The sequence below is a fragment of the Schistocerca gregaria genome, chromosome 2 (assembly GCF_023897955.1).
Source record: "Schistocerca gregaria isolate iqSchGreg1 chromosome 2, iqSchGreg1.2, whole genome shotgun sequence".
NCBI lineage: Eukaryota > Metazoa > Arthropoda > Insecta > Orthoptera > Acrididae > Schistocerca > Schistocerca gregaria.
In genome coordinates this window covers 947,467,451-947,490,118 of record NC_064921.1, presented here as the reverse complement: position 1 = coordinate 947,490,118, position 22,668 = coordinate 947,467,451, and the positions used below count along the sequence as shown (strand labels likewise).

Below are 22,668 nucleotides of genomic sequence, written 5' to 3'. Positions count from 1 at the left end.
AGGCTACCTAGAGTACACTTTTCCGTTCTTCCCAAATAATGCTGCACAATATGGGATCCCTACCAGATAGGACTGACAGGACAATTAAAAAGTACTACTGTAAAATGGTGGTGCAGGTGTCTCATATGATATGCGAGTTAGGGCGGCAGACTGAAAAACAAAGGTGTTTCTCATTGCAACAAGATCTTTTCACAAACTTTCAAGCAACTTTTTCCTCTAAATGCTAAAATATTTTGTTGACTTCCACCTACATAGGAAGAAATGTCCATTGTAACAAAATATTAAAAGATTTCAAAGCTCATTCAAAACGATTTAGTTTCCATTTTTGCCAGATGCTACATGAGAGTGGAATTGTCAAGATGTAGTCTAAACACGATTAACTGTAACAGAGCTTAGAGCAAAGAACAACACACAAGAAAATGGGCATTAGCCACTGCTGGTCACTGCATCTGTGCGCCCAACATCCCAGCAGAAGATGCCCTTCCTTTATAGTCATAATTGCTCGTGTCAATGCCCTGGGCCTATCCTTCAAGAAGCCTCTCCAGTTTGACTAACTGTTGCACACCGACTGCCCTCCTGTTAGCACCTTCATTCCAGACATTTCTGTGGTGACACAAAAATGTGTGTCTCCCACAAAATAGCCGGACCAACCACCATAGCCACACAGCTCGGCAACAATGTGATATCCAGCCCTTGTTGCTCAACAACCTATCTACAACGCACTGTCCCTACCAACACTGTGGTTCAAACCTCTGTCCAGTGGCTGAGCATCCAGGAACTCCAGCACCCTTCCACCTTCATGGAACTTACTGGGAATCTAACCATCCCCACCTCTAAACAGAAGCACCCCCTCACCCTCAGCTGCTGAGGCAGGACACTGCTACAGGGTAGGTTATGAGATATTCCATTAATGCAGCAGCAGCCACAACAGGAGCACAACATCTGTGTTTTCATTAGCCAGACCATGCCAGAAGCTGACGTACTGATGGAAGCTGTTATGTTGTAATTGCACCACTTTCCATTGATGCTGGCAACTTCAAAGCCCCATTATTGTAAATAAACAGCAATAAAGTAGCTCTTTTATCTACAAACTGCATTCTCTAACTGCACCTGCATCAATCTTTGCAGAGAACCACAGCCACACCCAGCCATCTCTTAAATCTTTTTAGAGTCAGTGTCAGAATTGAACCACCTTCTCGTACCCTGTTGGAGACAAAGTGGTTCTAGTGTACATTTTTACTCATTATGCTCTCTACAGGCTTCCTTGTCTGCTACATCTGTTTGCTCATTTCCTCGACTTACTACAAGCTCCAGCACCCACGACAAGATACGTGTTTTCCCTGCTGTTGAAGGAGAAGCAGTTTGTCCAGAATCATTTTGATCATTTTCTCTGTTGGATATATTTGTTGCAATACCTATAACTTGCCAATGTAATCAGAGTGGATGAGAATCTTTTTGTTTTGGCAACACCACATCTGCTTTCGTGCTTTCACGATCACGTGCAGCTGAGGGCTAAAAACTGACTATCTGTAGACAGAGTTTGGAAAGACTACTGAACAGCCGAGGGTACCCCTCTTTTCAATCCAGTATACATACAATAAAATTACAGTGCTTATTTCAAATTTTATACGAATGCAGTTAATTTTAAAATAATTCTGGCACTTGCAGCTGATTTCAATTACATTTGACTCATGTTCCTTCCAGTATCACAAATGTTAACAGTAAGTGCACAATTATGCCCAAGACAAACCATCCATACAGGAAAACAACAGCTCAGGAGCTCAGCATTATTCATACAATCTCATTGCAAGAAGGTCTAATTTTTGCAGACTCTTATTAATACTCTAAGACAGCTCTGATTGGTCTAAATTACTTCCCCACTCCACATAATTTCCCAATAATCATATAGTCAAGTTTTAGTTACTTCTTGTACTTTACTTTCACAAAAACCTTAAATGTCCCCATTCCTGTGACCCTATACATGTTGTTCTGAAACAGTTTTACAGGAGGAATAGATACACTTATCATAGTGCCAAGGTCATAGGGTGATGTTAGAAACAATCCATGCATCTCACTCTGCAACATTCTCATTATGTTGTTTATGCACTGGTCTTCTTGGGTTGGGTAAGCCAGGACGACGTCCATGAAACCCCATGGTGCGACACTGATTTTTTTTGTGACACTCCAAAGGGTTTACAATTTGACAGGCTTTGCACAATTTTTCCACTACAGAATTTAAAAATTTTGTGAATATGACTTGTGGTGCTGTAAGTGGGTTCATGGAGGGCTATACCCTGGCCCAAAGTGACACTTATTGACACAAGACTAAATTTTGTGCAACTTGAAGCGAACAACTAGTGGACCATGTTTTTAAAGATACTATTATTTCTTGGAATCGTAGAGGGAGACCAAGAGATGAATACACTAAGCAGATTCAGAAGGATGTAGGTTGCAGTAGGTACTGGGAGATGAAGAGGCTTACACAGGATAGAGTGGCATGGAGAGCTGCATCAAACCAGTCTCAGGACTGAAGACAACAACAACAACATTATTTCTTGAATTATCCAAAAGAATTCTTAAAGCAGAAAACTTCAAAAGCAGTAGGAGGGTCATTATCTGCACAAATTAAATTTCTGAAATTAGGAACATATCAAATAGGCTACATGTCTATTCACTCTACAACATATATTTTCGGAAGAGTGCTACCAGTTTTATGCTTCACAACTCCAACCAACATTTCATCTGAATAAAAGAGGGACAAAGATGTCTGTTTTTGTAAAACATCTTCCCAGAATGAACAAATGAATGTTTCATCAAATTTTTATTACCAAATTAAACATAACTAAAAAACACCAACACATGAGATCTGAAACACAGTATCAGTCATTTAAACTTCAGACACACAAATATGATGCACTCTTCAGAATTTGGTTTTTCATTACACAAGCACATTTGTTTTAATGGTCACTGTAGATCTTCGTCATCGTACAGATCCTCAAAATCTGAAACAAAGGCAAGATCATAAAACTCAAAGAATTAGAAGGGTAGAAACAGTACTGAGTATATTCTCCATCTCTTACCATTAAAGAAATCTGCATGCACAGCTTTTTCATTTGCTGCCAAATCCATCAATAATCCTGATGAACCACCAGCCTACAAAAATATGTGTGATTAATCAGACAGCATACAAGTGTTGTCTGTCACAAGATTAGATTCAAGTACAGCATTTGGTCTAGCAATGAGTAAGCCAATATTAATAACCCAGAGACTAGTGTGGAAGCCACATGCTCAGACATAATGATGTCCAATGATGCCACTGGCAAAAACACCAGCAGGTAGTCATCTATGTATAGTCCATGGGGCCTAATTGGAGTTATTTTCAATTTCAGCCCTATGAAGAATGCTGTGTGGGGGGGGGGGGGGGGGGGGGGGGGGGGGAAGGCTCCCTTGTAATGTATTCATTGACATTTTTCACAAAGTGCAAATCAAATTTAGCCACTACTTTCATGATAGTGGTCCACTTATCCAGAGCTTACTATTCACCATATTCCCTCTGTAAGTTGAGTTTTTTCCACTAATGTATTTTAATAAAAAGTCTGTAAGATCAGATATGACAATGGATGTACTGGAGGATGTTGTTTGTACATCTTTTCATCTCACCATCTCTCTCTCTCCTCCCCCCCCCCCCCCCACCACCACCACCAAAAAAAAACCTGCAAAATTATCTTTTGGAGTTTTCAATGGTAGCTGCTCTCTCTCATAATTAGGTAACTTTTGCTAGGACATATCATCACATAATGTTGTATTTTACCTGCAGCTTTGTCTTTTGAATTACATTACTTTCTTGACTGTGTGACAGCTGTTGAAGATATATTCTTCTTACAAGGAACAAGTACAGTTTTGAGTGAAGCTCAATTGAAAGTGTTATGTTAACAATGACAGGAAAAATAATCTGCACACTAGATCGCGTGTTCATCAGGATTACAACGGAAGATGAGTGTCCAGGAGGTGCATAGATCAACCTTCTATGGGATGCATGTATTTTACATCACAAAATGGATAACGTCAACATTCAAGAAATGTTCAAAACAAACCATAAACTTGTATCATGAACATCAAATGAAAAATATTATGCCACAGTGATCACAAAGGTTTGTACCATCAACATTGAAAGCGCACTCTGTGTTACAAACTGTACAAGATGTTCCGCTATGTATCCACCCTTAAAGAATGCATTTAGAATCATATTGGTGTAATGAGGAGATCGAATGTGATGATATGCAAATGAATGTTAAAGTCTGCTGTGGAGCATATCATAAAACTGGCTATCCTTTAAAATGTAGCTGCAGATACTGCAATAATATGTTTTATAGGCATCAAGAAAATGGACACCCAGATGCTGAATTTGTCTAGTGGTTCCAAATGATACAACTGCAATGCCACAGCAATCAAAAGGTGTACTGGGTGTCAAGAATCAGAATTGGCTATAAATAGCAGCACAAACCAACAATAGTTCACAATCTGATTGGAATCCAGGCAGCAAGTACATGCAACAGCAAAATGTACAGCACCTGCAGAACAAGGCTGGGTCAGTTTTCTAAATACTGCACATTAAATGGAAATAACTTGGCAGTACACCTGGAAGCACAATGTTAATCACACCAAGAAAGAGTCTTTGTATTGTTTGTTATTTCTGTACTGTTTACATCTTACAGGTCCATTGTTTCTTGCAGCTTCACAAGCAGTGGTAATAATATCCAATGGTTTGGCTGTCCAATTGCTTTTACCTTCTGGAGTATTGAATTATTTCTGTTCTTAGTTTGGGTTTTATATGCTACTGGTGTAGTTTCCTCTTACAGCTGACGATTTTGCCATGACTGTAGTATTTCTTCTTCAAAGTTTTCATCGTTCAGTAGGCTCATACTCACTTTCCAATCAGAGCATAGTGTGTTACATGCCTTAGTTGCGTAACTAAGTTAGAGAACCTGAATACAGAAATGGAGAGGTGGAAGTTAAGATAATGGTGATCTGAAGTGGAGTGCCAGGAAGAGCAAGCAGAACTCTTTGGCAGGTTAATGCAGGGTTATCAACACAAAATCAAATAGAGGTAACATAAAAATAAGTTAAATATTAGAAATACAGGTTAACAGCCACTAAAAGCATTGTGATTGCCAGCTAGACAAAGTGAACACCGTCAGAATAGTACAAGTTTTTATACCTATTAGCTCCAGAGATAGAGAGATTGAATGAATTTATGATGAGATAAAAATAATAATGATCATTCTTAGATATAAAAAACACTAGATCGCGTGGGAATGGAATTCAATAGAATAAAAAAGAAAGGAAACTAACATGGACTGGGGAAAGAAATGAAAGGGCAAGCCACCTGGTAGAATTTTGCATAGATCACAATTTAATCATTGATGAGACTTGGTTTATGAATCATAAAAGACAAGTTTTACGTGTGGATACCATAAAAGGTTTCAGACAGATTATATAAAGGGCAGATAGCTTTCAAACTGCAAAACACTTCAAAGACCAGATGTGGACACTAACCATAATTTACTGGTTATGAATTGCAGGTTAAAACTGAAGAACCAACACAAAAAGATGGAAATTAAGGAGATAGGATCTAGATAAATTTAAAGTACCATAGGATGTCAATACTTCCAAAGGGAACAAAAGGAATCAATTGACTGAAATGGGGGGGGGGGGGGGGGGGGATGGAATGTAAAAGATGAGCATGTAGCATTCAAAGATGATATAGTGAAGCAAGTAGAGGTTCAAATAGACAAAAGGACAATGCCTAACATAAATCTTAGGATAACACAAGCTAAAAAATAGTAACAAAAACAGCAAAATGACAAGACACAAATGGCAGAGAAGAAATGCAAAGCTGTAGAGACTCTTGGAGAGAAAAGAGAAGCAGCAATATGAATAGGCCTATCAGGAAAAAGGTGAAGACAATGTTATATAAAGGCAAGAGGAAGTCCATGAAGATTAGATGGGAGATTAAGAAGAATGTGACAATTCCAATAAGAGCCAGTGTATTACCGAACTAACAATTTAATAAGCCATGGTTGCAAAACCAAACGAAGCAGCAGTTGAGAAGGTAGTGAGACACAGTTGAAACTTGACCTCTATATTGTTCAATCCATACACTAGGCAAGTAATAATGGAAACCAAGGAGGAATTTGAAAAGGGAATGAAAAATCAGGGACAAGAAACAAAAATTTTTTTGTAGCCATAGTGGCTACTCTTGGCAAACCAGGACAGGGAAATAATGGAAAAGTTAACGGTAAAAGGTGTCCATTGTCTTCACAGTGGTATTATTGTGCTTACGCACACTTCAGTCATAGCCTCATCGTTAGGTATTTATCTCTTAGCCTATTAAGCAACTTCACTGCAATGTCAACATGCCAGCACAAAGTAACTCCCATACATTAAACATACACCGTTCATTAAACTTACTAAGTTTTCCAAGAAATGAAAACTTTGAGGTTTGTCAGTAACATCGCAATTCTGTCAGGAACAGAAAAATACTTTGAAACTCAGTTGAATGGAATGGATTGAGTCTTGAAAAGAGGTTAGGAATATCAACAAAAGTAAAACAAGTGTACTGGAATGCAGTTACAATTAAATCAGATAACAGAATTAGATTAGATAATGAGACACAAAACATAATCCATGCATTTTGCTGTATGGGCAACGAAATAATTGACGATGGCAGAAGTAGAGAAAATATAAAATGTCAGAGTCTGTATAGATTACTTGATCATTATTAACATGGAAGCACCACATTCAGTTATTTTGTTGTGATGACATTTTGAAAGTGGAGGCAAATTTGTCCATAAATATATTTGCTGCAGAGCTGCCATCAAATTGGCACTATATTTCACCATAAGTTAACATCTTTCAGTTATCCTGGGAGTTCTACTACTGTGCAATAAAAAGTTAATTTTCTCTTAGTGATTTATGATTCTGTCGGTGATGGATTTGTCTTCATGGCACGCAAAACTACAATTACTGCAAAAATATCATATTCTATGCATAAACACTCATACTCACACCGACAAAGCAAGTTGAAAGTGTGCAACTTCCACTTGCTTTAAAATTTACTAAAATTAATATAACAATGGATATAGCAATATGCCTGCACAATTTTTATGCTTAGTAGCATAAAAAAGGGCGAGATCAAGTACACTTGTCCTTAAAAATCAGATAGGTCACCAAACTGTACATAAAAATTTATTGAAAGTCCCTCACTTCCTTCCATTTTCACTAACAATCGCACCTATAAATACTAAAAATTGTGAATGGTCATTTTACTACACTTAAAACCTAGAAAGGATTACAAAGGCAATCATGAAAGTGTGGTTGGCTGTTCATTTTAAAATCTACTCCCTGATAATTTAGGAACATCACCTATTCCACAGAATCTTAAAATTCTTTTGACACTGGTCTTAACATCTGCTAAAATGAGAGCAGGCCAGTTGGTAAATTAGCACCTACCCTCCTGTCTATATGTAAGACATGAAGTTAAAATGTGGCATACTGAAATAAATACCACCAACCATCCAGCTGAATCAGTAACTACTTCCACACTGTGGCCAAGAACTTGCTAACTATCATGCTCTACTTCAATGCCTGCTTTACAACCCATATCATCTGGTTTACCCCCACCTCTCCCCATTCAAATGCTAGTTTCTCAAAATTACGACAGCAGAAACTGTCCCTACAACACAGCCTTCAACCAAGCAATCCTCCTGTACTCAACCTCCACTAGCCTGTCTCACACCCACATCCATCCTTGTCTTCATGCCTCCCACTCCATCCTATTAATCTTCATTCATATCATCCTCTCCAGTGTCTCTCCCTTCCCCTTCAATACCAGTCCCATTCCCAACTCCTCTTCTTCATTTGGAGCCACGTATAACTCCTGTCTGCACTAGGGCTAACAGTTACACACTATCACCCTAGTTATAAATTCTTATCCTATCGCCTCACAGCCTCTCCGTGCCACTCGTCAGCCACCCTCCCTCTCACCTCTCCAACTTTCTTCTTTCACCACTATCACAATTCTTCACCCCCTCCCCCCACCCACAACATCCCTGTCAAATAGCTGTTCATAATAATATAGCTAGCCAGGACAGTACAGCTATGTGTGCTATATTAGCTGGTTCAGGAGGGCACTGTGATAAGCCTAGTAATTTTTTCAGTTGTTTATGTACCTAGCAACCATTCATCTACAAACTAAGTCATGACTTAGTTTTTCAATTAAGGAAGAACTGGAAATTTGTAATAAGATGTTATGGGACCAAACTGCTGAGGTCATCAGTCCCTAACCTTACGCTCTATTTAGTCTAACTTAAACTAACTTACGCTATGGACAACACACACACCCATGCCCGAGGGAGGGCTCGAACCTCCGATGGAGGGAGCCGCGCAGACTGTGACAGGCATCTCAGACTGCACGGCTTTCAATTAAGAATACCTCATTAGCCACTATCATTTCTCATAATATTAGAAGTCAGGAATGTAAAATTCTCGATAACACTAATGTTCACATGACAGACTTTAGCGTAACCAGTAAATAGAAAGCAGTTTCACTCATTCCATACCTAAAGCCCTGGTTGTGTGACGAAGTCACATGTGATAAAATTACCAGTGTTATGGCTGCTGTTGCATGCATCCGTAATTCTCTCCATCCTGGGATTTTTGGCACAAAGTACATAAATGAATGTGGCAAGTGTGGTTGTGAGCTTGCAGCCTGACTTATCGCTGACAACTCAACTCTGCCAATGTCGTTGGAATAGCTGAGAATTGCGAAAAGTAGGAAGCTAATGAAATGGGAACTGTACAAGATGTAACAGCTCTAGTATTCAGAGGGAGCATTAAGCAGTGACTGACAGGCGTAAGGAATAAAACAGTAGAAGAAAGGATAGCTTTAAATGATGAAAGAGTGAAGGCAGCAGAGGAAAATTAATAAGCAGTAAAGAATTAAAAAAACCATGTGTAAATGAATATAGTCCAATCAAATCATGTGATGTCACTAGGTTTGAGAGCTAGTACAGAAGTAAAATGTTGATGAAAGGTGCAGACAGAAAAGAAGATTTTGGAGTATATTGGTATAGAAGAGTGTTGAAATTTATATAACTATACTGAACATCTATAGTATTAAAATATCGGAAAAAAGAACTTAATGAGGATGAACGTCACAGTAGTTACATTGAGGTACAGAGGTTTGCACATGGAAGACTAGTGCAGATAGATGCACCCAAACAGTTTTCAGGCTAAGGCAGCAACAGTATAGTGACTCGTGCTCAAAAAGCGCCACATACAAAATTACTGGTGAATCCGGCACAAATGACTTGTTAACCTTCGCACGCTATTTACAGAGCTAGGAAAAAAAAAGTGACTACCCCTCTTCATATACGCGTCTTAGTAAAGCTGTCACCAGTCTTCCGTGATTCTTTCTGGTGGAGTCTGTGTACGAAATAAATACAATTTATTCTCTACTGAAACGAGCACTCCTCATTCTGATAGCACCACCTTTAAAATTATACCACCCCGTACAGAAAGCTAGTGCGTCTGTTTATTCCTTCAGTTTTATCATATATTCTGTATCATTAGAAGTCTCTTGAATTCAAGGACGAATGTTTGTTTATAACATATATCAATGATAGCTTTTACAACTGATATTTCCATAAAACAGGATCTCGACATCTCGTTGTCACAACACTGGAATAATATTGTGTTACTGACAGTACAAAGTACAATACAGTACAAAACAATAAGCACCTCCTCCAAATCCATATACGGCCCTGCACCTTCAGGGAACATTTCATCAGCAACCACGGTGGGTTTCATTCTTCGATTGTCACAGCTTGACAAATACCTAAACAATCAGCACTAGTTTGTACCCGGTAGTCTGCGGTAGTCTGCACACTGTTGTTCAGCGTACCATGCGGATAATCCGAAGTTAAAAACAGTTGACACTTCGAAGGTCGATATATCATCACGTGTTGCAAGTCGAGTACAGCCACGAGAACTTGCACATGCATCTCTACACGAGCACATCGGCGTGTTTAAATCCTCGCTGTCATGCAAGCTGGCAAGACAGAAAAGTCAATAGTTTCAAGTCGAATACAGCCTCGAGAACTTGCAAATGCATCTCTCCACGAGCACATCAGACACCAAACGGACGTGTTAAAATGCTCGCTGTCATGCAAGCTGGCAAGTCAATACCTTATTTTTTTTATACACTGCGACAGTAGTGCGTCATGCGCTCAGTGAGCTACACTGAAGAATACGATGATTTTTTTAAAATAAACGGCAGAAATAAACACTGCAACAATAAAGGTCAATTCATATTGGCTGTCCCGTCAATACATAATGAAATGCATTTCGAGTGGCGGCAACCGCACTGCCGTCACGGGACGGCACCGTCAGGGTTTGTCTCTAGCTGATCACGTGACCCACAAGCTGATTCCCTCCCTACATATGGCCGCAGGCAGTTCTCCCCGTTTCGTCGTGGTGGATGTCAGTTGCTTGTTGTTTAGTATAAATTATTTCGTTTTGTTATTTCTTTTGTTAAAATTTATAATAATTGGCGACAGATTAATGGAAGCAATGAGACAGCAGTCTGAACTGTACGACATGAGCGTAGTAAATTACTTGCCCTCGACTACATTTATATAGTGGATTTTTATACATACTGGCAGCGTATTTAATATTTTTCAATGAAATGGATTGCAACATGGCTGCAACCTGAAGTGAAAAATGTACTGTGAATAGAATATTAAGTAAAATTTGTTTGTATATTGTAAGGCACTTTTAGTGTTACATAAAGGAATGCACTGCAATCTCCAGACACTGTGATTTGTTTGTTTAAATATTATTTGTAGCACACCTGTTTATTGTTAAGCAGCTCTCTGAATTGTGAGTGAAGCAGTTCTACAGGCACCAGTGTTCAATGTTTATGTAGTTACAGTAGCTAACCCCAGTACAAATAAGGCACTTGAACTACTGAAGGTTAAATAAATGTAAAGAAAACCTATCTATCTTGAATGGAAAGGTATTGAGGGTAATATCATTAATACACTAAATCTTGCACTGAACTAGCAACTAAAGTTAACCTTAAACCAAATTTTCACGGGATGTGACGACAGCTAGTAACAATGTGTTTCTCTTAGTAGTTCTGTGTGCAATTTCACGTAGCAAAGGAAAAAAAAGGATGCTTCCAAAATAGAAAATACAGATTCCTCTTCCTCAAACTCCTTGTACTCTTTGTGAAATTCCCCTTCTGTACCATGTGATGGCATTTTCCCGGGTATACGCACTTTCTATGGATTGTTTTGCACTTCCGTCTCCTTTCTCTTATATACAAGCTATCCCTGAAAGCTGCAAACTATCTGAATCCAATAAATTTCATTTTCATACTAATGTGAACTCTTAACACCCACGCATATAAGCTACCACACTGTGTATGTGCACTTTGCGTGTAAAAACAGTTCAAAATCATCTTGCGAGGGCCATAATCCCCGCAAAAAGAACAGTCAAGGACAGCAATGCGAGTTCAGATCACATGACGTTAATTGATGTGACACGCCATAATGTGATGGACAGTGTGGATACACCTTGACGTGACGGTGCCGTGATGTGATGGTGCAGTGATGTGACAGTAACATACAGACATACATACATACATTAATCCTTGTTCCATAGATCATGAATACGGCATTTCCCAGTGATGTGGAACGTGTCACTTTAACATAAGTTTTCTTTTCTTTATTTTTTTACAGTTCCTACTTCGCGTCTAAGATTTCATCTATTGAGTAGAAGGCGTTGTCATTCTGAAATTCTTTTAATTTGCTTTTAAGTGTTGGTTGGCTATCTGTTAGACATTTAATACTATTTGGCAAATGATCAAAGATTTTTGTGGCAGCATAACTCACCCTTTTCTGTGCCAAAGTGAGATTTAATCCAGAATAGTAAATATCATCTTTTCTTCTAGTGTTGTAGCTATGCACTTTGCTGTTATTTTTTAATTGGGATGGGTTATTACTGACAAATTTCATTAGTGAATATATGTATTGCGAAGGTACTTTGAATATCCCGAATTCCTTAAATAAATGTCTGCAAGGTGGTTTGGGGTGGGCTCCAGCTGTTATTCTGATTACACAATTTTGTGCAATGAATAGTTTCTCTCTTAATGACGAATTGCCCCAAAATATGATGCCATATGAAAGCAGTCAATGAAAACAGGCATAGTAGGCTAATTTACTGATATGTTTATCACCAAAATTTGCAATAACCCTAATAGCATAAGTAGCTGAACCTAACCATTTCAGCAGATCATCGATGTGTTTCTTCCAATTCAATTTCTCATCAATGCACACACCCAGAAATTTTGAGTATTCTACCTTAGCAACATAGCCTATATTTGTCAATGGTGTTATGCCATTTACTGTACAGAATTGTATAAACTATGTTTTCTCAAAATTTAGTGAGAGTCCATTTGCAGAGAACCACTTAATAATTTTCTGAAAGACAATATTTGCAATTTCCTCAGCTGATTCTAGCTTAGTGGGTGTAATTACTATACTTGTATCATCAGCAAAAAGAACTAACTTTGCATCTTCATGAATACAGAGTAGCAAGTCGTTAATATACATTGAGAACAATAAGGGACCCAAGACTGAACCCTGTGGGACACCATTCTTGATACCTCTCCAGTTAGAGGACTCTGCTGTTTTTTTTTAGACTATTTGTATTGTTAATTTCAAGCTTCTACATTCTTCCAGATAAGTATGAATTAATCCATTTGTGCACTGTCGCACTGATACCACAATACTTAAGCTTATCTAGAAGAATTTCATGATTTACATAATCAAAAGCCTTTGAGAGATCACAAAATATCCCAATGGATGGTGTTCTGTTATTCATTGCATGTCGTATTTGATCAGTGAAAGCATAGATAGTATTTTCTGTTGAAAAGCCTTTCTGAAAACTAAATTGACATTTTGTTAGTACTTCATTCTTACAAATATGTGATGCTACTCTTGAATACATTGCTGTTTCAAGAATTTTAGATAAAGCTGTCAGAAGTGAGATTGGGCAGTAGTTGTTAGCATCAGACCTATCCTCTTTTTTATGCAATGGTTTAACAATAGCATATTTCAGCTTCAGCCTATCTGGAAAAATTCCAGATATATATGTGGTTGAGAATCCTACTTATTTGTTGAGAACAAGCTTTCAGTACTCTGTTGGAAATGCCATCAATTCCATATGAACTTTTACTTTTGAGTGAATTTATTACTTTCCTGGTTTCATTAGGAGAGGTGGGTTGAATTTCAATTTATCAAATTGTGTAGGTACTGCCTCTTCCATATACTGCCTTGCATTTTCTAATGAATAGCTGGAACCTATTTTCTCTAGAACACTTAAGAAATGATTATTAAAAATGTTTTCTACTTCTGACTTCTTGTTAACAAACTTTTCATTGTGTTTGATAGACTACAGTCTTCCTGTGCTCTCAACTGCCCTGTTTCCCTTTTCACAATATTCCAAATTGTTTTAGTTTCATTATCAGATGTGCTAATCTCAGACATAATGCACATACGTCTGGACTTTTTAATAACTTTCCTTAACACAGTGCAGTCGTTTTTATAATGTTTCATTGTTTTGGGATCATTACTCCTCCTAGCTATAAGATACAATTCCCTTTTCTGTTTACAAGATATTTTTATCCCTTTAGTAAGCCATGGGTTTTTATGCAGTTCCTTACAATTATATTTCACTGTTTTCTTAGGGAAACTGTTTTAAAATAGACTCTCAAAGGTATCATGAAATAGGTTAAATTTTAAATTAGCATCATGTTCCCTGTACACCGCATCCCAGTCTAACTGTTACAAGCTTTTCTAAAATTTTGAAATGTTAAATCGTTAATGGAATACACTATTTTGGAGGGCTGCTTTGCATTACTGTTTGGAGCTCTATCATATATTGTAGCTAGCTGTGCATCATGATCAGACAGCCCGTTCTAAACAGGAAAAGGTTTTATTTGATTAAATGTATCTTGGTCTACGAAAACGTTATCTACCAGTGTGTTGCTTTCCTGTACCACCCGAGTAGAAAAATCAAAAACCGATGTCATATTGAAGGAGGCAAATAATACTTCAAGGTCAAGCTCTCTATCTCACTCTTTCAGAAAATCTACGTTTGAATCCCCACAAACAATAATTTGCTTTCCTTTGTCTGACTGGTAGCACAACAAAGGATCCAAGTTTTTCAAAAATAGTTGCAAATTTCCCAATGGGGCCTATACATGGCTACAATTCTAAAAGTGACTTTATTTAGTTTAAGCTCACATGCACATGCTTCTATGTGTTGCTCTATGCAAAAATTTTTTAGTGTCCAAATTTTTCACACTATGACTGATTTTAACATATATGGCAGCTCCTCCTCTCTCCATAGTGTCTCTACTTATATGATCTGAAAGCTTATATCCACCTACATTTACCAATTTCATATCTGTGACTATATGATGTTCAGACAGACATAGTACATCTATTCCACCCTGTAAAGATTTTGCTACCATCCCAGCCAGTGCAGGCCATGTCTTGTGAAGCGCCACCTACCAATACCATCAACAGGAACCAAACCTATACTTGACAAAGCAGCCACCCGAAGCAGTTGATCTAGCTCCTGACAAATCTGTTTAATTGGGGCCGGTCATACTGCATGAAAGCAGGAACCAAGACAACATTTGTATGGTTCGTTGCAGATGCTATTTTTACCAGGTCACACTCGATATTCTAGCCCTGATCCCTATCAATACTGTTTCCCGTTCCATCCACAACCACAACATGATCCTGCTTTGTAAAACCTTTGCACAATGATCCTACATCCTCTATAACTTGGCTAATACATGCACTGAGCTTTAAAATACTTGTGACCTGGTACCTGCCACCTAATTTTTCCTGCAAAATCTAGCCCACGCCTCTTGCATGGCTACTACCGAACAACAGAACTTTCCTCCTACTTTCTACTTTTTATGCAACATTTGGTTTCGTAGTGAAAGTCTGTTGAGTGCTGACTACACTTACATCTCCTGAACCTCTTCCTCAGCTGACTGAAGTAGCAAGGCAAATCTGTCGTTTGTGCCAATGATGAAACTGTCTGATACTGTTCTCTTTCTGTGGCTCCTGTTCCTTGCTACCACTTCCCACCTGTCTTCACCCTCCTTCCCCCTTAACCTCATCAGTTCCTCCCTAGCATTATCCAGTTCAGCCTGAAGGGCTCTAATCTTCCCTTCCTGTTCCGCTATTTTCCTATCCCTTGAACATAATCTGCAATACCATGGAAGAAACAGTTTTTAGTACAGTTACATTCAGTCTGTACAAAGACTGTGTCATCAAGTAACAAGCTTGTTATTTCTTTACAAAAAACTCAATTCCTTTGGTGAATGCAACAAAAAGACAGTTTTCATGTGCAATAATAAGTAACTTCATGCACCTGCAGGCTAGGTGACCAATCTACCAATGACGAATCTGGCAGTATAAATCACAACTTTATTTAATTTGTCGACTTATGTCATTAAGTCACAGAACTGCCATATGCTGCCAGAAATTATGACAGTGTTTTAGGCTGCTTCGATCATTTCAGCTGAAAGTATACAGAGACACATACGAACTCTGGTTAACATGATTTATATGTTTAATTAATCCTATTCTCACTTGACAACTAAAAGTAAACAGAGAACCATCAAAACTTGAGTAAACATAAGGTAAACCCATCTGGTTGACCAAAGAATAATATACATGTTCTCAATCACTGTCTGAATTTGCCACTTCCCATACAGTCCCCTCCCGTACCAGCCCCCCCCCCCCCCCCGCCCACCATCACCACCATCACCACCACCACCACCACCACCACCACCACCACCACCACCGCACCCTGACAGTAGAGCAGAACTCTTGGATGTGTGGGTATTTATGCTGTACCCATTAACCACCCCTTGCACAGGTTACCACTGTCTACGGCACTGCCTGTGGACTCATTCACTGAGTTACAGTTGATGCTGCTGTTGGCAAACTAGTTGACCTGTACAGTTGACTCAAGATTGACTCAAAGTCGCTGGTATAGTATCCAAGACATCATGTTGTTGTGCAGGTGCACCTAGAGTTAACAAATATGCTCGTTTTTCCCATTCTCATAACACTGTTATTTGCTTGCCATTGTGCTTTATGTGCACCATATGTTCCTCAAGTTTTAACACCTGGAAAGGTCCAGCGTATTGATGGTTGCAACAGTAGGCATACTGCATCTGTTCACAACATCAAAAGGGAGTGTTTCAAGGTCCTTGTGCATGAACACTCTTTGATCTCCATGGTGCGACACTGGTGATGGGCGCAGCTTAACTATTTGGAGCTTGACTTGTTGCAGCATATATGGTATGTCTGTCTTCATTTGTGTCAATATCATCGAAAAAAAAACTTCGACGACACTTGCAGCTTGTCTCCATACACCATCTCTGCAGTGGATGCCCCAAGTGTTCAGTTTAAAGGCTGTGTGAAGCTCCACAAAATCTTTCTGCGGCAGCACCCTGTGATCCCATTGCTTGTAGAGTGGTAGCTGGTCATATAATTATGTCCAGAAACAGTGTTGACTCAAATTGCTGGCCTTGGTCCATGGTGACTTGAGCCGGACAGCTGAAATGGGAAATCCACGCTTTTAGAAAGGTCCTTCCTGTCGTTTCTGCTGATATACCATCAATTGGAGTTACCTCTGCCGAGCAGGTCCCTATGATGTCCCCATGATGGCTGAATGCAGGCTCACAAGGTCTAAGTGAACATGAGAGAAACGACTTCTTGTCCCTGGAAATTCTACCACGGCTTGAATCTACGTCTGCAACTTTGCACTGTTGATATGCTACTAACACTGTCGGCCTTTGGTGACAGTCTTTTTCAATACTGGGCCACACAAATTTCTCCATCTACAGTTAAATGGTGGCTTTTGCACAGGGATGGATGAGATTTTGAACTGTCAAAAACAACCCTTCACAACATTCCGCACATGAATGGTGTAGGTCAGGGTCTAGACACGTCATACCTGCACTTTTTTGAGGTGCAAAGCTGTTGAGCTGTCATGGAAATATTGTTGCAGGTGCTTGGCTGTAGCTTATGCTGCCCTAATTTGATCGTAATTTATTGCAAAAGAAGTTGTCCCGGCTCTATAAAAAAAATCAGTCAATGCATTTTCTGCCCCTTTTATGTCTGTCATGAATTGCCAATAATCCCTAGCTGGCAGAACTTCTGGGGTGAACAATCTTCCTTAACCTTGTTAAAAGTGGAAGTGAGTGGCATATCATCTGTGTAGATTGTAAATGGTCTAGCATCAACATAAGGATGGAAGTGTAGCTTCATAAATAGCCAGCAGCCTTCAATTGCACACACTCCAATCAGTTTTGGGCCTCTGTCAGCTTCCAGGAGTAAAACGTCAAAGGATTCCAACTATTGTTGACAAACTGATGGAGATCTGCTGCAATAGCGTGCTGGATGGCATTCCATAATTGTCATTAATAGTGCTTTATCGACTGGGCGAGATGAGAAGGGTTGCATTTTGCAAATTAATGCTCATCTTTTCAAAGCCATGTTGCATCATGGGTGTCCATGGCAGGAGATGTCCGCCCACAGCTTTGTGTCCCACCGATGCATCTGTTAGTGCTCCCTATCTCTTCCGTTCTTCTGTACCAAGTAGATGATGCCAGTAAAAGTTGACGATCCCCAGGAATCTTGTTATTTACTGGCAATGTGCCGGCAAAGGAATGTTCTTAATTACCTCTATCTCCTATTGAAGAGGATACATAGCGGCAGCTGAGAACACATGACCGAAAACGTTACATGTTTTTGATGCAGAACACATTTTGCCTCATTTAGCACCAGACCATAACACTGCCTTAAAGAGTTCCTCATGTAATTCAGCTGTCTTTGAAAATATCAAAATATCGTCGAGATAGACGAAACAGAAATCCAAATCCCTTAATACTTCATCTGCAAACCTCTCCCACATATGAGTTGCATTCTTTAAACGAAAGAGACCAGATGGCGTTACTACACCAGTCTTGCGAATGTCTCCTTCTGTCACCAGTCCTCCACACTGAAGATCGTAGCTCTAGGTAAAACATTCATGAAATCCCGTAGGTTAGGAATAGGCTAATGTATAAGATCGTTTGTGTATTTAGGGTGTGGTAAACCCTGGAGGGTCTCCAGGTGCTGTCTTTCTTTTTAGCTAGATGCAACGGTGATGCTCATGGGCTGTCAGACCTGCGTATGATGCCTGCACATAACGCCTCATCAGATTGCGCTTTTGTTACTAAAACACAGTTGGGTGCTAATCTCCGTGGATGTCGAGAGGTTGATTGGCCACATGTCGTCCTAATGTGATCCGGCATGGTATGCAATACCTTCTGTAACCAGTCAGCAATCTCTTATCTAGCTTCTGGACCAATCAGACTAATAGGTAAGGGGATGGCATTGTTAGCTCCTCTGCCTATAGTGCCCATTACTGCTTCACTAACAAACTTGCTGTACTTAGCTTTCTTTACAGTCCCTAGTGGTGTATGAAGTCTGCATCTTATACTGGTTCACCAACATCTGCCAGAATGAACCGCCACTTGAACTTTTTACTTAAACCCAGGTCCACCGTCGCTTCACACATGCTGCAAGATGTGATGGGTGAGTTGTTAGTTGCCACTGCAGCCTTGCTTTACGTGAACGGCAGAGCACTTATATACAAGCCCGAATCGCTATGTGAGCACTCATCTGCCTTCCTGTCCTTCACATACAAACAGGACAATACGGTAACGTGAGTGAATACGTTTGCTTCACCGTGTTTGCAGATGCGGCTGATTTTTCACAAATAACTGGTTCAATCTTGAGTGTTAAGTCGTAGTTCCTTCTAGTTACGTCACCGTTGGTGTCTGAGGAAATAGCGGCAACTCCCCCATCTACACTTTGGCGCTCCAGTGGCATTCTGTGGCCTGCTGCAACTATTGCAGACAGTGGTGGCCATTTGGAAATGCGCAGGGTGATGTGCATCTCGTAGCCTGATCGCCAAAACGTTTGTGGTACCAACACACCTGTGATTTGTCCTCCTTGTATCATCTGGCCGTCTGATTCTGCTTGCTGGATGGCTACTCCTCTTCTTTACCTTTCCTTGCGTTGGTCCGCTCATTCATCACGAGTGCCAACAATTGCTTCTGAATTGCGTCCATTTGGTATTTCAGAATTTGGTGCTGCTCGTTTGTGTTCATCTGTTGCTTGTGCCATATAGTTGCGTTCTCCACAGCGGTGACGTCGCTAGCTACCTGTGTCACCATCGAGGTACTTTTCTGTCCCACTGTAGCGTGCACCTTGTCTACTACTGCAAGCACAGAATTAATGTCACTCTTGTTGTGTCCCAGCACAGTTTCCCTACGTCATTTTTTTCTTTCGGCTTAAGTGTGAACCTAGTGGCCCAATAGGCACATTAACAACAATTGGGTTTATTTAGCTTGTTTGTTAACCTTTGTAGCAGAGATGGGATGGAGGGGCTCTCCTCGGTGGGGATAGTTGTTCGGTTACAACAGGTCGGTAATTCTCGTGGAGTTGGCAGTGCAGATCTGCTGAAGTAGAAAATTACTACTTTTAGTTAATTCGTTTATTGCTCTAACCAACACATTTGTTTATTGAGATGTCAGACCAACACCTCTAAACCGAATATCAGATGCTTTCAATAATCACTAGCAAAAACCTTCATCACAGAGGAGTGCTTTCACTCCAATTGGTCTGCTAACAACTGGCCACCAGGCCTAAATGTAAATGACGAACATTTAGAAATAATTCACTATCAATCAAGGGCCACTTGCCATATAGCGCAAGAGGCAAGTACCAACAGTAAACTGTTCCTGCTGATCACTAAAATTCCTCTGACTTAGTGCTTTGAGGCAGATACAGGCAGATTCTGTTCAATGCTATTCCAATGACTACTGAAAATGTTTGCTTAGCTTTCAGAGTCTATCATGTATTCTCATAGTAGAAGTGTCTATTGCTTCATCAGGTGCTACTGAGGAAGACCTCTGAGCTCCATCTGAGTCCCTGCTCTCGTTTAATCTGTCCCTTGCTGAGCTCTGTTGATCGTAACTATAATTATGCTCTGTGGCATGTGAATAGATGATAATATTATATCAAAAAAGTTAATTCGACAACTTAAGAAAACATGCACGAGTTAGTGAACTGAATCATTAGTGCAATGGATAGCACAATTCAGAATTATTTATAAAACCTAAATTATTTTACACTTCATATATTACACTTCTTCTGATGGAAAAATCACTTTGGAAAAGTATTCACGACATCATCAAGCTTTTCAGTATTTCATGAAAACAAAATAGACAATACCATGAATATTGAGAAAACGCAAATGTACAAACTCCTTTGTTATAATAAGAGGTTAGGTTAACTTCCGATTTTAATAGATGACACCACCATCCTACCACTACCATCACTGTGAAAACATTATTTTCAAAAAATCTTAACATTAATCTCCTGTTCAGCCCATTCATCAATGGAATGTATGAATTCTGACATTTAAAATGCATTGTGGAATGTTTTGACATTATGCGGTATTGCATTAAATAGGAATTAACATTTAGAAACACTTCTTCCCTCAGATTTCTACACTAGATACATACTAACCATCATTGTAAGATTACTATTACATTAAATAAGTGGTGAGAAGGTCTCCTCACTCTACTGCCAAATATAATAATTTGTTAATGTGTATAGATAGAAATAATTTTTTTCAGTTTTTTGGTAGCATTTCTCCAAGGGTCAGTTTGTTTTTTATCCAAAATAGCCCTGATGGCATGTTTTGTAGTATAACATTACTTTTTTTTAATTTAGTGATGGAGTTTAAAAAAACTACATAATGCAAAATATTTAAACCTCACAGCTGCTACTTGAATCTGTTCGTCAACATGGTTCTCTAAAACTGCTACTAAACCGTTGTAGGCAACATTCTCTGGGCGTGTTGTGAGAAACAGTTCACAGCAAAGCCATTATGTTTCAACGCCAACACTCTAAAGAGAACGAGCAAGCTGCTCTGCACCTTAAATGTGATAGGCTGAAAAGAGCGCCTGTAGTGCAGTCCTCCTGCTGTTCGTTGAATTCTCGCAAGTTGGGTGCACAGGCCGAGGCTGCGGCACGGCCTGGGTAGCAGGAAGCGATGCCGTTATATTTGATTGCGAATCCAAGAGTATTTTCATAACGGCCATGAGCTGTTGAATTTTTTGTGACTCAAACTGAGCGACTTTCGAAAATCACCATATAGCGGAGATGCTGAGTCGCAACAGGCACAATAAAAAGATTCCCACACTCATAGCTTTCGGCCATTAAGGCTTTTGTGAGCAGTGGACACACATACACACACTCATGCAAACGCAACTTGCACAGACGTCTGCAGTCTCAGAGAGCTGAAACTACACTGCGAGCAGTAGCACCAGTGCATGATGGGAGTGGCGACTGGGTGGGGGTAAGGAGGAGGCTGGGGTGGGGAGGGGGAGGGATAGTACAGTGGGAGTGGCGGACTGCCTGTGCTCTATGGATCCTTCCCACCAACACCAGCTTTTCTGAATTGCATAGGTGGGAACTTTCCCTGCAATAGATACTACTTTCCCATAACCCTCCTGGCCTCAACCTTCGTTAGTCACTGTCCTCACCCATCCAGCCCCCTCCTTGTTCCCATTCCAGCACTGCACAGCCGTCATTTCACCGCCACACCCAGTCTTTTAATTTATTATTATTTTTTATTTCTGTCGTTTCCGCTACTTCCCCCCTCATCCCTCCACACCTTCTCTCCTGCCTTCCATCTAAACTGCAACACTTCACTCTCCGTCACTCCCACCATACTATCCCTCCTCCTCCCTGCCCCAGCCTCCTCCTTACCCCCACCCAGTCTCCACTCCCATCATGCACTGGTGCTGCTCCTCGCAGTTTTGAGTGTGTGTATGTGTGTCTACTGCTGACAAATGCCTTAATGGCCGAAAGTTATGAGCGCATGAATCTTTTTATTGTGCCTATCGAGACTCAGCATCTCTGCTATATGGTGAGTAGCAACGTTCCTTCTCTGGTATTGTTACATCCCATCCTGGATTTTCCATTTTTCGACTTTTGTAAATGACATTCTAGTATAGCCAGGGCCTACACAAATAGAAGTAAAGGCGAAAGGAATAATTAATTATAAGCAAAAGCGAAAGTGGAGCACTACACAACTACAAAATACACTCCTGGAAATGGAAAAAAGAATACATTGACACCGGTGTGTCAGACCCACCATAATTGCTCCGGACACTGCGAGAGGACATAAACATTTGTTGCACGTCGTGGTTGACGTTTCACAAGTGGCTGAACACTTCCTGTTTTATTAAATAACGTAACTGTCCGGCGAACGGTCCGGACACTTGGATGATGTCGTCCAGGATACCGAGTAGCATATATAGCATACGCCTGTTGGGCATTTTGACAACAATAGCCATGCATCAACACAATATCAATCTTTTCCGCAATTGGTAAACCGTCCATTTTAACACGGATAATGTATCACAAAGCAAATACCGTCCGCACT

The 22,668-nt window shown here is 39.9% G+C and overlaps 1 long non-coding RNA gene across 1 annotated transcript; it reads right to left on the bottom strand.

The window, feature by feature from the left end:
- Window positions 1-2,989: 2,989 nt before the first annotated feature.
- LOC126335408 (uncharacterized) lies at window positions 2,990-10,445 on the bottom strand. Its single transcript, XR_007564867.1, has 3 exons — window positions 10,249-10,445; window positions 3,081-3,153; window positions 2,990-3,002 (listed from the first exon to the last, which is right to left on the bottom strand). It is a non-coding gene; the product is annotated as an uncharacterized LOC126335408 (long non-coding RNA).
- Window positions 10,446-22,668: the final 12,223 nt, after the last annotated feature.